The sequence below is a fragment of the Nicotiana tabacum genome, chromosome 6 (genome assembly GCF_000715075.1).
Source record: "Nicotiana tabacum cultivar K326 chromosome 6, ASM71507v2, whole genome shotgun sequence".
NCBI lineage: Eukaryota > Viridiplantae > Streptophyta > Magnoliopsida > Solanales > Solanaceae > Nicotiana > Nicotiana tabacum.
The window spans coordinates 107688251-107704958 of NC_134085.1; positions in this window are offsets into that span (position 1 = coordinate 107688251).

The following is a 16708-nucleotide window of genomic DNA, read 5'->3' on the forward strand; positions in this document are numbered from 1 at the left end:
TTTAATTCAACTTAAGCTCTCTTCTTAGAGACTAAGTGTCTCAATTCCTTTCAAAAACCTTTCTGAACCCGAACCAATTTCCCCCGACAAGTTACATAAGAACCGTGAAGCATGAATTTAGCAGTATACGGGGAAACGAGGTTATACTTATTCAAAACGATAGGTCAGGTCGTTACAAACAGGGAGATAGGATCAACAAGTACAAGCCTTACTTCACAACGGTTCCACAATACCAATCTCAACTTGGAATCAATAATCAATTATCACAAAAGCCCATAAAACACGATAAAAACGATCAGTTTAACAAATAACTAGTCTAAGCATGGATAACATGATCAAGTAAGCAATAATTGCAAGGAACAAGTCGCACCCGCATGATTTAACCTGACAACAACGCATAAGTAATTGTCACCTCACATATACGTTGTACCCAACATCTAAACATGTAGCAAATAGACAAATAAGTCCTAATCCCTCAAGTTAAGGTTAACCACGATACTTACCTCGCTCCAAAGGACCAATTAAAAGCTCAAACACGGCTTTACTTTTCAACAAGCCTCCAAACCAATAGAATCTAGCAAATTACCAACCAAATGATTTAGATTAAGCCTTAGAAACTACCCACTATTGCAAAGAATTCAATTTAGGTCATTATTGAAAAATTCAACTCCTTGGTTAGCTTGATCTAAACTCGAAATTCAGACCAAAAGCCGATTACCCATTCACCCCCGAGCCCGGTTATGTAATTTATTTTGGAATCCGACCTCAATTTGAGGTCTAAATCCCATTTTGCAAAAATCCCTAACTATCCAAACCCCAATTTCCACCATGAAAACACAAGATTTTAGGTTAAACTCTTAGGAAATATAGTGAAGGATTGAAGGAAACTAGTTTAGAATCACTTACCAATGATTCAGGGAAGAAGAGTTCTTTGAAAAATTGTCTCTAGTGTTTCTAAGTTTGAAATTAGAGAGAATGAACAAAAATCCCGTCTAACTCCCATTTTGATCAGTTGTAGTGTCGCATTTGCGACCTGGGATTTGCAAATGTGAACCCCGCAAATGCGAAGAAACCATCGCAGATGCGAAGTCCTTCCCATCTCTACTTTCATCGCAAATGCGATGAATTGTTTGCAAATACAAACTGGCTTGATCGCAAATGCGACCTGTTGATTGCAAATGCGAAGTAACTCCCCCCACCCACCCCCTCCCCAACACAATAGCGAAGACCTGGTCGCAATTGCACAATTGGGTCTTTTGCAAATGCGAAGATTATGGTCGCAAATGTGAAACTGACAGGTTTGCTACTATATCGCAAATGCGAGGTGTGAGACCTGCACCAGAAATTGAAGAACACCAACTGAGTTTTTCTAAGTCCAAACCACTTTGTTGCCTATCCGAAACTCACCCGAGCCCTTGGGGCTCTAAACCAAATATGCACATAAGTATAAAAATATCATACGAACTTGCTCGCGTGATCAAATCGCCAAAATAACACCTAGAACTATGAATCGGATACTAAAATCAAATGAAAATTTCAAGAAAATTTAGAATTCCTATATTAACAACTGGACATCTGAATCACGTCAATCCAACTCTGTTTCTCACCAAATTCGACAGGCAAGTCATAAATAAAGTGTTGGACCTATACCGGGTTTCGGAACCAAAATACAGACCCGATATCCAAAAAGTCAAACATTATTCAAACATTTCAAAGTCATTAAGCTTTCAACTTGTAAATTTCAAGAAAGTGCGATAACTCGAGCTAGGGACTTCCGAATTCGATTCCGGGCATACACCCAAGTCCTAAATTACGATACGGACCCACTAGGACCGTCAAAATACGAATCCGGATCCGTTTACTCAAAACGTTGACTGAAGTCAACTCAAATGGATTTTAAGGCAAAAATTTCATATTTTCTCAGTTTTTAACATAAAAGCTTTTCGGAAACATGCCCGGACTGTGCAGGCAAATTGAGGAGGGCTAAGATGAGGTATTTAAGGTTTCGAAGTGCAGAATTAGGTTCTAAAACATAAAATGACATGTCATATCATCATATTCTCCACCTCTAAAACAGTCGTTCATCCTCAAACGGACATAGAAAAGTACCTGGGCTGGTGAAAAAGTGGGGATATCTACTCCACATGTCCGACTCGGACTCCCAAGTAGTTGCCTCGATGGGCTGACCTCTCCACTGCACTCGAACTGAAGGATAAGTTTTTGACCTCAACTGACGAATCTGTCAAGCTAGAATAGCCACCGGCTCCTTATAATTCAAATCCTTGTCCAACTAGACAGAGATGAAATCTAGCACGTGGGACGGATTGCCGTAATACTTCCGGAGCATGGACACATGGAATACCGGATGAACTACTAATAATTTGGGTGGAAATGCAAGCTTATAAGCCACCTCAACCACTATCTCAAGAATCTCAAATGGTTCGATATACCTAGGGCTCAACTTGCCCTTCTTTCCGAACCTCATTACACCCTTCATGGGTGATACCCGGAGCAATACTCTCTCTCCAACCATGAATGCAACTTCATGAACTCTACGATCGGTATAAGTCTTCTGCCTGGACTGAGCTGTGCAATGTCGATCCTGAATAATCTTGACCTTATCCAAGGCATCCTGTACCAAATCTGTACCCAACAATCAAGCCTCCCTTGGCTCGAACCATCCAACCGACGATCGGCGCCGCCTACCGTATAATGCCTCATAGGGAGCCATCCGAATGCTCGACTGGTAGCTGTTGTTGTGGGAAACCTCCACAAGTGGCAAGAACTGATCCCAAGAACCTCCAAAGTCTATAACACAAACGCGGATCATATCCTCCAATATCTAAATAATACGCTCGAACTGTCCGTCCGTCTGAGGATGAAATGTTGTACTCAACTCAACCTGCGTACCCAACTCATGTTGTATTGACCTCCAAAAGTGCGAGGTAAACTATGTACCTCGATCAAAAATGATAGACATTGGCACACCGTGAAGACGGATGATCTCGTAGATATAAATCTCTGTCAACCGCTCTGAAGAATAGGTAACTGCCACAGAAATGAAATGCACTGACTTGGTCAGCCTGTCCATAATGACCCAAACTGCATTGAACTTCTTCTAAGTCTGTGAGAGCCTAACAACAAAATCCATAGTGATATGCTCCCACTTCCACTCCTGAATCTCTAACTTCTGAAGCAAACCACCCGGTTTCTGATGCTCGTACTTTACATGCTGACAATTTAGACACCGAGCTATATACACAACTATATCCTTCTTCATCCTCCTCTACCAATAATGTTGCTGCAAGTCCTGATACATCTTGGCGGTGCCCGGATGAATAAAATACCGAGAACTATAAGCCTACTCAAGAATCAACTCATGAAGTCCATCTACATTAGGCAAACAAACATGACCATGCATCCTCAAAACTTAATCATCTCCTACCGTAACCTGCTTTGCATCACTGTGCCGCATTGTGTCCCTAAGGACAAGCAAATGAGGGTCATCATACTGCCGCTCCCTAATGCGCTCAAACAAGGAAGATCAAGCGATTGTACAAGCTAGAACACGACTGGGCTCAGAAACATCCAACCTCATGAACTGATTGGCCAAAGCCTGAACATCTAATGCAAGCGGTCTCTCACCGATTGGAATTTACACAAGGCTGACCATACTCACTGACTTCCTACTTAAGGCATCGGCAACCATATTGGCATTCCCAAGATGATACATGATGGTGATATCATAGTCTTTTAATCGCTCCAATCACCTTTCCTGCCTCAAATTGAGTTCCTTTTGTTTGAACAAATACTGCAAGCTTCGATGATTCATGAATATCTCGCATGACATGCCATAAAGATAGTGCCTCCAAATCTTCAGTGCTTGAACAATGGTTGCCAGCTCTAAGTCATGAATAGGGTAATTCTTCTCGTGAACCTTCAACTGTCGCGACACATATGCAATCACCCTGCCATCCTACATTAATATTGTATGAAGTCCAATATGAGATGCATCACAATATACTGTATAAGATCCTGAACCTGTGGGCAACACCAACACTGGCACCGTAGTCAAAGCAGTCTTGAGCTTCTAAAAGCTCACCTCACACTTGTCTGACCATCTAAAAGGGGCACCCTTCTGGGTCAACCTGGTCAACGGGGCTGTTATAGATGAAAACCCCTCCATGAACCGACAGTAATAACCCGGTAATCCCAAGAAACTCCGGATCTCTGTGGCTAAAGTGGGCCTAGGCCAGTTCTGAACTGCCTTAATATTCTTAGGATCCACCTGAATTCCCTCTGTTGATACAACATGCCCCAAGAAAGCGACTGAGTCCAACCAAAACTCGCATTTTGAAAACTTAGCATATAACTGGCTGTCTCTCATAGTCTGAAGTATAATCCAAAGATGTTGCCCATGCTCCTCTCGACCGCGAGAGTAGATCAAGATATCATCAATAAACATATAAAAGAATTCAGATAAGGCTTGAACACCTAGTTCATCAAATCCATAAATGCTGCTAGGGCATTTGTCAGCCTGAATGAAATCACTAGAAACTCATAATGCATGTACCAAGTCCAAAAACCTGTATTAGGGACATCGGATGCCCTAATCCTCAATTGATGGTAGCCAGACCTCAAATCAATCTTTGAAAACACCTTGACACCCTAAAACTGATCAAATAAGTCATCAATCCTCGATAATGGATGTTTGTTCTTGATGGTGACCTTATTCAATTGCTGGTAATCTATGCACATCCTCATCGATCTATCTTTCTTCTTCACAAACAACACGGGCGCACCTCAGGGTGAGATACTAGGTCTAATGAAGCCCTTATCAAGCAAATCTTGCAACTGCTCCTTTAATTCTTTCAAATCTGGCAGGGCCATACGGTATGGCAAAATATAAAATGGGTTGAGTGCCCGAAGCCAAATCAATGCAAAAGTCAATATCCCTGTCGGGCGGCATCCCCGGCAGGTCTGCAGGAAATACCTCTACAAACTCACGAACAACTGGTACTGAATCCATGAAAGGAACCTCTATACTAGAATCACGGACATAAGCCAAATAATCATGATACCCCTTCTCGACCATATGTCGAGCCTTCACATAAGAGATGACCCTACTAGTAGAATGGCCAAGAGTCCCTCTCCACTCTAATTGAGGCAACCCTAACAAGGCTAAGGTCACCATCTTGGCGTGACAATCCAATATAGCATGATAAGGTGACACCCAATCCATACCCAAGATAACATCAAAATCTACCATATCGAGAAGTAGAAGATCTACACTAGTCTCAAGACTGCCAATGGTAAACACACACGAACGATAAACACGATCTACAACAATAGCATCTCCCACAGGTGTGGACACATACACAGAAGCACTCAAAGAATCACGAGGCACAACCAAATATGAAGCAAAATAGGATGATACGTAGGAATAAGTAAAACCCGAATCAAATAGAACTGAAGCATCTCTACTGCAAACTGAAATAGTACCTGTGATAACAGTGTCATATGACTCAGCCTCAGGCTTGGCTGGAAAAGCATAGAATTGGGGCTGGGCCCTACCACTCTAAACTACATCTCCGGGACGGCCTCTAACTGGCTGGCCTCTACCTCTAGCGGTCTGACCTCCACCTCTAGCGGTCTGACCTCCACCTCTAATGGCCTGACCTCCACCTCTAATGGACCATGGCATGAGAACCCTGATACTGTGAGTTGCTCGTTGCCCGAGGGCAAAACCTAACAATGTGCCTCGGATTACCACAAGTATAATAGGACCTCGGCTGATGTGACTGCTGACCTTGAAACTTACCCTGTCGACCGAGTAACCACCCTAAAAGCTCTGGAGCGGAGGTGCACTAATAGGAGCTGGTGGTGCATTGTAGGCTAGCTGGTCGAAATAAGGCATATGAGGGCCACGACCACCTGAAGCACTATGGGATACCTAGAGTGCTGGATGAAACAGACTGGGAGGATAGCCTCTACCAAAAGTACCCCTAGCTCCAAATGAGGCATCACTGAATCCACCAAAATGATGAGGCCTATTGTCAGACCCTTGACCACTCTCATATGCTAGAACCATCTCGACTCGTCTAGAGACATTGGTAGCCGTCTGAAAAGAAATCTCACTCCATGTCTCCGTGGCCATCTACAACTTGATAGGCTGAGCAAGTTCGTCAATAAATCTCCTCACCCTCTGTCTCTCTCTCTCGGTACGAAGTAGGAGAATAGCATGACAGGCCAGATCCACAAAATGGGTCTTATACTGGGTGAATAATATACCGCCCTATTGCAGATGCTCGAACTGCCTGCGATAATCCTCTCTCAGTATGACAGGAAGGAACTTCTCAAGAAATATCTGAGAGAACTAGTCCTAAGTAAGAGCAGGCGACCCAGGTGGTTTGGTCAATACAAAATCCTTCCACGATCTCTTGGCGGAACCCATCATATGAAACATAGCAAAATCGACCACATTGGTCTCAACTATCCCCATGTTCCGCAGCACCTCATCGCAGCGGTCAAGATAATCCTGTGGGTACTTAGAAGGTGTACCACTGAAGTGAACTGGAAAGAGATTGGTAAACTTGTCCAATCTCAATAAGCTCTCAGAAGACATAACTGGTCCATCACCGGCCTATGCTGTAACAACAGGCTGAACTAACCCAAATGGCTGGGCTGCTGGAGTCTGATACTAGGGAGCCATCTACTCCGGAATGTGAGTAGCGGGAGCCTGTGCTCCTCCCCCAGCCTGAGAGATGGTTGGTTCCATAGAAAATGTACCGGTCTGGGCCACACTCTCCATAAAGCCCACCAAACAAACCAAAGCATCCTGAAGCACTAAGGTGGTGATGAACCCCTCCGGGACCTGAGCTGGTCCAACAGGTACAGTCTAGGCTGGAACCTCCTCATCAAACTCCACTTGAGGCACTACTGCTGGTGTTGTTGCTCGAGCTCTAGGCTGAGCTCTACCCCTTCCTCGGCCTCTCGCACGACCTCGGCCTCGACCATTGCCCCTCGTAGGAACTGCCATTGAGGGCTCTGGCTACTGCTCAGCTGAAGATGCGGTGCATGTTCTCGCCATCTACGAGAGAACAAGAGTAGTAGAGTTCAATTAGCAATGAGAGAACAAAATCGCACGATGGAGAAGAATATAAGTGAAATTCGTTCCTAAACTTCATAGCATCTGGAAGATAAGTACAGACATCTCCGTACCGATCCTTCAGACTCCACTAAGCCTGCTTATGAATTGTGAGACCTAGGCAACCTAGTGCTCTGATACCAACTTGTCACAACCCAGAATTCCCACCTTCAGGACCGTGATGGCGCCTAACATTGTACTTGCTAGGCAAGCCAATGTTAGAGAACCTTTAAGTCAATTTCTTCCAATTTCAATAGATAAAGTCAATTAAACCAAAATGAAATAAAACCAAGTACGGAATAACATAAATACCCATAATATCTAATACAAATCGGATCTGGAGTTGCAATTCAAGAGCTCCTAAGATTTTTTACAAACAGATTCCGAAAGAAATACAAGTGTTCTGAATGAAAAGAAATAGTAAAATAGGAAAATAGAATGGGACTCCAAGGTCTGCGGACGCAAGCATATCTACCTCAAGTCTCCCTTAAGCAAGCCCAAGCTGCTACGCCTCACGAACAGCTAGGGCCGGTACCAAAATCTGCACAAGAAGTGCAGAGTGTAGTATGAGTACAACCGACCCCATGTACTCGTAAGTGTCGAGCCTAACCTCGACGAAGTAGTGACGAGACTATGACAAGACACCTACATGATAAACCTGTGCAGATAACAGTATATATACAAGATAACAACACTAAAAGCTAAACATGTACTATTGGGAGGGGGACATGCTAAAGGGGATACAAGATACGAGAGATACATCGGAAATGATAACCAGAACAATCAATAAGCCTTTAACCAGTAAAAAAACAATTAAGCACAATGAAGAAAATTACACGGCATCACCCTCCATGTTTTTACTCTTATCCTCACAACGAAACAATAATACTTCACGGCATCACCCTTCATACTTTTACTCTCACTCATAGTATAATTCAATAGATATGGCACGGCATCACCCTTCGCGCATTAACTCTCATAACATGGCACAACATCACTCTTCGTGCATTAAATTCACAATATGGCACGGCATCACCCTTTGTGCATTAACACTCACATACAGCACGACATTGCTTTCACGTATTAACACTCTCCCTTGCCACATAACAAAGAACAAGTAATAACAAGGAGATAGGATCAACAAGTACAAACCTTATTTCACAACGGTTCCACAATACCAATCTCAACTTGGAATCAATACTCAATTATCACAAAAGCCTATAAAACACGATAAGAATGATCAATTTAACAAATAACTAGTCTAACCATGGATAATTTGATCAAGTAAGCAATAATTGCAAGGAACAAGTCCCACCTGCATGCTTTAACCCGACAATAACACATAAGTACTCTTCACCTCACATATACGTTGTACCCAACATCTAAACATATAGCAAATAGACAAATAACTCTTAATCCCTCAAATCAAGGTTAACCAAGACACTTACCTTGTTCCAAAGGACCAATTCAAAGTTCAACCACGGCTTTGCCTTTCAACAAGCCTCCGAACCAATAGAATCTATCAATTACCAACCAAATGATTTAAATTAAGCCTTAGGAACTACCCACGATTGCAAAGAATTCAATTTAGGTCATTGTTGAAAAAGTCAACAAAAGTCAACTCTCGATCCTGCTTGGTCCAAACCAGAAATTCGGACCAGAACCCGATTACCCATTCACCCCCAAGCCCGATTATATAATTTGTTTTGAAATCCGGCCTCAATTTGACGTCTAAATCCCCACTTTGTGAAAATCCCTAATTCTACCCAATCTTCACCATGAAAACACAAGATTTTAGGTTGAAATATTAGGAAATGTAGTGAAGGATTGAAGGAAACTAGTTTAGAATCACTTAATAATAATTTGGGGAAGAAGTGGTCTTTGAAAAATTGCCTCTAGGGTTTCTAAGTTTGAAAATTTGAGAAAATGAACAAAAATCTTGTCTAACTCCCATTTTGATAAGTTGCAGATGTCGCATTTGTGACCTGGGGTTCGCAAATGCAAAGTCCTTCCCATCTCTGCTTTCATTGCAAATGCGATAAATTGTTCGCAAATGCAAACTGGCATGATCGCAGATGCGACCTATTGATCGTAAATGCGAAGTAACTCCCCCAGTGCCCATCGCAAAAGCGAAGACCTGGTCACAAATGCGCAACTAGGTCTCTTTACAATTGCGAAGATTATGGTCGCAAATGCGAAACTGACATGTTTGCTGCCATATAGAAAATGCGAGGCCAGACTTCTCAAATGCGAGGTCTGAGACCTGTACCAGAAACTGAAGAACACCAGCTGAGTCTTTCTAAGTCCAAAACTTTGTTGCCTATCCGAAACTCACCCGAGCCCTCGATACTATAAACCAAATATGCACACAAGTCTAAAAACATCATACGAACTTGCTCGCATGATCATATTGCCAAAATAACACCTAGAACTATGAGTCGGACACCAAAATCAAATGAAATTTTCAAGAAACTCTAGAATTGCTATATTAACAATCGGATGTCCGAATCACATCAAACCAATTTCGTTTCTCACCAAATTCGACAGGCAAGTCATAAATATATTGGATCTAGACCATAAGCTTTCAACTTTCAAATTTCAACAAAGTGCAATAACTCGGGTTAGGGACTTCCGAATTCAATTCTGGGCATACACCCAAGTCCCAAATCAAGATACGGACCCACTTGGACCGTTAAAATACGAATCTGGATCTGTTTGTTCAAAACATTGACCGAAGTCAACTCAAATGGATTTTAAGGCAAAAAATTCACATTTTCTCAGTTTTTAACATAAAAGCTTTCCGTAAACACACCTGGACTGCATACGCAAATTGAGGAGGGCTAAGATGAGGTATTTAAGGCTTCGAAGCGCAAAATTAGGCTCTAAAACAAAAGATGACCTATCGAGTCGTCATAGTTTCAATTTTATTTTTGTATTGCTTGAATGCCTCAATTGCTTCATCTTTACTATTTAGTAAGTAAATATAGCAATATCTAGTATTGTCGTCAATAAAAGTTATAAAATAATTTTCCCACTGCAAGATGGTATTGACTTTATGTCGCAAATATTTATGTGAATTAAGTCTAAAGGATTTGAATTCCTTATAACTGACTTATAAGAATGTTTAACATACTTAGATTTCATACATATTTGACATTTCAAATTATCACTTTCAAATTTAGGTAATACTTCCAAGTTAACCATTTTTCGTATAGTTTTGAACTTGATGTGACCTAAACGTGCATGCCATAAATTATTTGACTCAAGCAAGTAAGAAGAAGCTTGAACTTTATTGATATCAATAGTTATTACATTCAACTTGAAAAGGCCCTCAGTTAGGTAACATTTTCCTACATACACATCATTCTTACTTATTTCAACTTTTTCAGAAACAAACATACACTTAAATCCATTCTTGATATGAAGTCCAGGAGAGACCAAGTTCTTGCGAATTTCATAAACATGGAGAACATTGTTTAGAGTCACAACTTTGCCTGAAGTCATCTTCAAAGATATCTTCCCAACTCCTTTAATTTTTGCTGTTGCGGAGTTTCCCATAAAGATAGTCTCGTCGGGCGCTACAGGAACATAAGAGGAAAATTACTCTTTGTTAGCACAAATATGGAGAGTAGCTCCAGAATCAATCCATCACTCCTTGTGATTTCCTACCAAGCTGCATTCAGATAGCATGGCACATAAGTCCTCTATTTCATCATTCTTTTCAACCATGTTCGCTTGGCTCTTCTTCTTGTCTTTCTTTGGTGTACGACAGTCCATGACCTTATGTCCAACCTTTCCATAGTTGTGGCAATTATCTTTGAACTTCTTATTGCTCGGGTAATTCTTAGGTTCAGATGGCTTCTTTCTCTTTTTGTTGCTTGTAGATGCTTCCTCAACAATATTTGCTCCCATTATTGTTGAGTTACCACGGGACTTTTTCTCAGCAGCCTTGTTGTCCTCTTCAATCTGTATACGAACAATAAGGTCTTCAAACGTTATCTCCTTGCGCTTCTGTTTCAAGTAATTCTTAAAGTCCTTCCACAACTGAGGTAGCTTTTCCAAAAATGCCGCAACTTGAAATGCTTCATTTATGACCATATCTTCAGCAAGGAGGTCATGAACAATAACTTGCAATTCTTGGACTTGCATTATGACAGATTTGTCGTCAACCATTTTGAAATCCAGAAATTTGGCGGCCACAAAATTCTTAAGTCCAGCATTTTCAGTCTTGTACTTCTTTTCAAGAGCATTCCACAACTCTTTTGATGTTTTCATAATGCTATAAACATTGTACAAGTCATCTTCCAAGCAACTTAAAATATAACTTTTGCATAAGAAGTCAGAATGCTTTGATGCCTCTGTGACCACAAATTATTCATTTTCAGGAGTTTCTTCTCCCAAAACTGGAATGTCCTTGCTGATAAAGCGCTGCAAACTGAGTGTGGTCAGGTAGAAGAACATTTTCTGTTGCCAACGCTTAAAGTCCACGCCGAAAAACTTTTTGGGCTTTTCTGCTGGTGCAGGCATTGTGCGACTTGAAGATGCAGTAGCCATTGCAGTAGTAGCAGTCCCAACAGTGCCATTCTGTTGTTCTGTCCTTGTTGTCATGTTTCTGTAAAAGAAATTGACACAACCACAATTAGTAAGTCGGTGAAGTTTTTATATCTTCAAACCGAATACAAACAATCGAGTACAAAATCACAAGGATTTTAATTTTAGATTGAGTAGAAAGTCACAAAGACTTTAATCTCAAAGTGGCGTAGAAAATCCGAAGATTTTAAAATCTCCAAAATGGGAGTAGAAAATCGCTCAAATTTTAGTCTTCCAAAGCAGAAAGTAAGACGAACACAGAATGTAAAACTAAATTCCTTAAGCTTGTTATCAACCCGTGTTCGAAATTAATTTCTGCAAAAAATAAAACAAAACAAAAGCAGAAATAGAATAGAAGCATAATAAACAAAAAATTCCGAGCCTAACAGAAAACTGTATTTCCTTAAGGAATTTAATCCCCTCACTATTGCCCAAGGTTATTGGATTAATCCTTCCCAGGATAGAACGAAACAACTGTTCTATAATACCGGTAATGGAAATTATAAAACTTCTTCGAACTCAACAAACGACAGCAAACCACACTTATGCTTATGTTTTGCTTTGAAAAACAGTGCAGAAATGCAAAAGAGAGAGGGGAGAGTATGCAGATTTTAGGTATTGGAAAAGTGAGGCCAAGCCTCTGAATTTATAGCTAAACAGTTTGGGTTGAATAGGTGCGAAATTACTTGTTCACATGAGGTACCATTCGATAGAAGTTCGGTTGCGAATTTTAAATTCAAAATAACCGTTAGGAAATTAACCGCGAAATAAAATTTCGCGCAAAAAATATCAGGAAAAAGAAAATAAATAACGGAAATCGGAAAATCCGATGTGGAAGCCGAGCGACGACGACGACGATGGTGCGAGGAACTACTTCTTCTCAACTCTTTAAGAGCTAGAAGACATGCTTCTCTATATAAGCACAAAGATTTTTTTCCCATTTTCCGGCGAGGGACAAAGTGCATTAGTAAAGGAAACACTTCAAACTTTTTGTTTACCTCCATTTTCCATTCACACCTCTTATCTAATTAGATAAAAAAAACCAACACCAATAAAGTCGGGTTTTTCAATCTCAATTTTTCTTGGATTTTTCGATTTTTTTCGGGTTTTCAAGTTTTTTCCGGTAAAGTCTTCATAGCACAAAATATGTAAATTGTGCTCCAAATATTTCTTTAGTTCTAGTAAGATACAACTATATAATGTATGTTCTAATAAAATAGTACAATTATATGAGATAAGTCATAGCATTATAATAAAATATTTAATAACAAAGATAATAAAATTGCATAAAAAAAATATTGCTAATTAATAAGCTATAATGAAAACTAACATAAACTAAAAATACTATGTAGGTCATACAAAAATAAGTATAGCTAATAAGTACTATTAATTACATAACTAAGCACTAAAGAAAAAGATAAACTAAGTTATGCGTTTTCATTATAAACCAATGTAAAACTAAAAAAAATAGATATCCAACATGTTAGTTTATATGAGTCCACCAAACTATAGAGTACCTGGTCCTCTATGAGTTTCCACTGAGAATACTAATAAAGCAGTAAGTAAAAGAGACACGGGATTTTTACGTGGAAAAATCCCACTCAAGGGGACAAAAACCACGACCTACAGTTGTAAGCTTTCAACTTCACTAACTTGTAACAACACTATTACAAGCCACTTTGTAATGACTCTATTACAAAGACTTCAACTCAACTAACTTGTGATACACTTACCACAAGCCACTTTGTCACTCACTAGTTACAAAGACTTTAACTTATGACTAACTCTAGTCACAACACAAACTCAGAAGGTTTGTGATTTTAGGTTGCTAAAACACAGCTTCTAAGAAAGCAATATAGGAGTTATAATGAAGAACAAATAACAAGATTACAACTCAACTACGGATACACATAGACTCATTGTGAAACTGATCATTTAGTGGAGTTGTCTTCTTGTTCTTGACACACTAGTGATTTCAATGTTGGATCAACTCTTTAATGCTTGAGAGAATATCACTAAATGCTCAAGTGAATATCTTGTGCCTTGCACCATGTTGTTATACTACCAACGACATCACAAGGATGATGTCAATTCTTGGTTGATACACGCCTCTTCCCAATGGGAAGTGGTTGTTGCACTGTCAGCGTGTACAGTTGCATGCAGTCACTTTCTCCAATTGCTTTTCAGCTGTATAGTTGACTTGAACTTCTGTTAGAGAACACCAAGGGATCATGTCCCTATTTTGTTCCTCTTTTCTCTTTGTTTGCAGCAGTTCACATTAGCTGGAGTTCAGGCTAAAGTTCGTTTATTTGAAATGTGTACCAAGTGAGTCAGGTACCCTATCTGGTTCTTAACAGTAAGTATGTTAGATCATGAAAATATAAGGCAAATACATTGAAAACCCATCAATTTTCCCCTTTTTGATGACGACAAACTTAGGCAATGATAATTATTTATTTAGAGCAGAAATAACCAGATGAGGTACCAAGAACTTCACAAGTTCCCCCTGACCTTTTGCTTTTGATTCCCCCATAATCAGATCCTCCGTTTCAATCATTTTCATTGCATTTAGTACATATACTTCCCCCTTTTGGCATCATTAAAAATACACAAGCAGGCAAACAACATAAAAAAGTCTAACACAACCAACTCATGCCACATATGTGCACATAACATGACAAAAAAGAGAAGCCAAAGGAAAATAGCATTGTACAAGCAAAATGAGGAGTTGTTTCATTGATATGAACAATGGACTGAGCGAAATAGGAGCAGTAACGGTGAAATCCAATATGCCATCAACAAAAAGACAAACAAAAATAGAAATAGCAGCCACAAAACATCATAACAGAAGACAACTGGTCACTGAGAGGTTTCTAAGGGGCACTAGAAGAGGGAGACTTGGAGAGAGATGCAGCAAGGGTTTTGATAGCCAGGTCCAGATGGGCATTTCTAGACAGCTGCTCTTCAAGCAGTTTTGCGCGAAGTTCATCATTTTCCTTTGTCAAGCGGGTAGCTTCTTCATTGATGGAATTAACGGAACCAGGTCCTCAAACAGCTTGACTGAGCTGAGTTTCTAGTATGGTATTCTGAGCCCTCAACCTCCTGATCTCTTCAGAAGCAGCATTTTGTGCATTGATCAGCTGAGAAATGGTCGAGATGCTTCCACCAACCTTTTCTATGCACTCACATTCCTCTAGAGTCTTTTTGGAGAAGGTTTGCTTGTGTGTGCCCACTTTGGGATTAGCCAAAGGAACCTTGTAGAACTTAAACACTCGAGTGAGGAGAAAGGCATATGGAAGCCCATGGTTGCCGCCTTTAAAGTTTGCCACCTTTTGCATATGGTCTATCATGATTGCTGGCAGATTGATTGGGACAAACTCATCAAGAGTCTCCATTAAGACCAGATCATACTTTGTAGCGATAGATCGCCTCTCAGCATGAGGTAAAAACACCTTATTGACTAGCTCAAAGGGAAGCTGATACTCAGGAAGTAGTACCTTCTTATGCATCTGTTCCCCCTACTGAATAGCTTGCTCCTTCATGATAGCTCTCCCAAAGTTAGCACCACATACACCCTTGACTGAGGACATCCCTTCACATGAAATTTGGAGAACCTTCCCCAATGTTGAAGCGTCAAGCACAATGTCTGCTCCATTTACTAGCACACAGATGTGATCCCCCTCAACAGTGAAGAGAGATGCGTAGAAATTTTGTACCGCATCTTCGTACACATTAGGCATATCCTCCTGAAATAAATGCTCCCATTGTTGAAATTCCACCATCTCCAGAACTTGCCTCATACCTGCCATCTCTAAGACTGTCGGATCAAACATACGACCCCACAAAATTTTCTGAGTTCTCAATCTCTCCTACCAAAGACCACTGTCACTAGGTATGGTCTTCAGAGAACCAGGTACCCCTACAGTTTCCCATTTTCGTTTTCTAGATTCTTCAATAGACTTCCCTTTCCAACTTACAAACCCCACAGTATCTCCTTCAGACATAGCTTGCTCAACTACACTCTTCTTAGACTTACTGCTACCCCTCACGGATGTTCCACTTTGTTTTTCAATAGCTTCATCGGAAGCTCCATCCACATACTTCTAGATTTTTGTAGATCTTTTTACTAAGGAACGGGGTTCCTTTAGAGCATCTTTGTCAACCTCATCCACTGGAATGCTTTTGTTAGTCAAAAATTCCCCCTGTTTCATCAACCTCTTCTTCTTTGTCTTGACACTCCTCTTATTTTTCTGCAAGGTAGACTCAAAAGCCTCTTTCTGTTGCAACCTGGTAGTGGGTGGCTTGGAAGAGGATTCTAAGGGCTTAGGATAAACAAGAGGTTCCAGAGTTGATTTAACTGGAAGAGAGTCAGGTCCTCCAACAGGTTTTTCTGTGACTGTTTCATGGACTGGAGACTCGAAGAGTACCATGGTTCTTACATCGCCTAGGAATGGAGTTTCTTCCCCCTGATACTCAGACATGAGATAGGCTCCTTCATTCAAAAGACTCTCAGCAGCGATAGCTATGATATTGTGTGCTTTCCTTTTCTGGTGACTCTGTGAGAGTCACTGAGTCTAAAATAGAGGAGTTCAGATCCTGATCAGGATCATCCTCAGAGACCTCTGACACCTAAGAGGTAACACTTCCTGAGTGTTCTTTGGTGAGATCAAAATAAAGGAGGAGACATAGGGTTTTCAACACATGGAAGGGAGACAAAGTTTGACGGAGAAGGAAACACCATAGGAAATAAGGAGGAAACATGTATGGGTGCAGTAGTATTGGGAATAGTGGAAGAGTGAATTTCTGGAGATGACTTTAAGGATGATAGGGAAGTGTGAGTGGTGTTGATGGTAGGAGAAGGAAGAGATTGTTCGATTGCCATTGTAGGAGGATTTGGTAGGGAATTTGAGTGAGAAAGAAGATAAGAGAGGATCATAGAGATACAAAGGAGATGAAGGTTCATAACTGCTG